General features: G+C 37.2%; 1 long non-coding RNA gene across 1 annotated transcript; it reads left to right on the top strand.

The window, feature by feature from the left end:
- Positions 1 to 1,063: 1,063 nt before the first annotated feature.
- On the top strand, positions 1,064 to 1,702 carry LOC108166080 (uncharacterized). The gene is made up of 3 exons (XR_001776370.1): positions 1,064 to 1,137; positions 1,425 to 1,496; positions 1,671 to 1,702. It is a non-coding gene; the product is annotated as an uncharacterized LOC108166080 (long non-coding RNA).

Genomic DNA, 1,702 nt, shown 5'->3' with positions numbered 1-1,702 from the left:
CTTAATATTTTAGTGTTGATGCTGCCAGAGAGGATGGATCATTGGGGAGGCTGGTCAATGACGATGAGATGAACCCAAACAGCAAAATGAAAGTTACAAGAGTGGACGGAAGGCCTCATCTCTGTTTATTTGCACTCAGAGATATTGGTCCAGGGGAAGAAATTACTTATAATTATGGTGATTCTGACTGGCCGTGGAGAAGAAAGGTACTTATAAGTGTGAAAATACTAAAACAAATAATTCTACTAGCATTGAAGCCATTTGAAAGGATATGTCAAGTTGTAGTACAGAGTTTTATTATAGTTGAAAACAAGAAGTGATTAGCAGAGTGCCTAAAAACAGATTTTGGAGAAATACTTACAACTACCATTTCAACTTGGTGGTCTTATTGAGTAAGACCACCAAGGACTGTGCTATCCAAAGTGCTAGAAACTGTCACATGTAAATGCATTAATTCTGACTGTATATTTATGAACATTTTCTAGTAGGTGATATATTTTTCAGTGTTAATATACAAAGGTTCTGTTTAACAATTARCTGGACAGGTACATAGAGTAGGTGGACATTTTCTATTTAGAAGTATGGACTCATTCACTGTACATCCCTTTATTTCAGATTTCCAAAGATGAACCATGTCAGGATGGTGATGTGGATGCATGCAGATCCAGTTCAGGCAACCCTCCAGAGGTAATTTTGGTCTACAACAACTTACTTTCTAATATAAAGTCTTTGAAATGATATTAAGTACTGTTAAAACACACAGGTCTTGTGTAATACTTGATATGTCAACGGCATTAAAAAGGGAGGACTGAGGTCCAAAAGAATGAAAGTTACATTTAGAAGCGCACATACACACATGTCCTGTGTAATACTCAAAATGTAAGGTTCCGAAATAAGGAGGACAGAGTTGTGAAATTACAAGTACAAAAGAATGAAAGATACATTTAGAAGCGCACATACACACGGGTCCTGTGTAATACTCAAAATGTAAGGTGCAKGAATAGGGAGGACTGTTTTCTACATTAGGAACAAATTCATATTCAGTGAGTGTTCTTTACATTTCAGATTTCCAAAGATGAACCATGTCAGGCTGGTGATGTGGACGAATGCAGATCCTATTCAACCAACCCTCCAGAGGTAATTTTGGTCTCCCAACAACCAACCTATTTTCTAATATAAAGTCTTTGAAATGCTATTAAGTACTATTCAAACACACACAGATCTTGTCTAATATTTGATATGCAAGTTGCATAAAACGGGAGGACTGAGGTCTGAATTTTCACGTCCAAAGAATRAAAGTTACATTTAGAAGCGCACATGCAGACAGGTCCTGTGTAAKACTCAATGCAAGGTGGATGAATAGGGAGGACTGTTTTCGACATTAGGAACAAACTCGTATTCAGTGAGTGTTCTTCACATTTCAGATTTCCAAAGATGAACCATGTCAGGCTGGTGATGTGGACGAATGCAGATCTTGTTCAAGCAACTCACTAGAGGTCATTTGAATCTCAAAATCTATTTTCTCATATAGAGTCTTGAGAATTATAGTACTATTCAAACACACAGATCTTGTGTACTGTAATACTCAACATGTAAGGTGCAGGAATAAGGAGGACTGTTTTCTACTTTGGGAACAAACTTGCATTCAGTGAGTGTTCTTTACATTTCAGATTTCCAAAGATGAACCATGTCAGGCTGGTGA

The sequence above is a fragment of the Poecilia reticulata genome, unplaced genomic scaffold, assembly GCF_000633615.1.
Source record: "Poecilia reticulata strain Guanapo unplaced genomic scaffold, Guppy_female_1.0+MT scaffold_1335, whole genome shotgun sequence".
NCBI classification, from domain to species: domain Eukaryota; kingdom Metazoa; phylum Chordata; class Actinopteri; order Cyprinodontiformes; family Poeciliidae; genus Poecilia; species Poecilia reticulata.
This window is presented reverse-complemented; position numbering and strand designations above follow the sequence as displayed.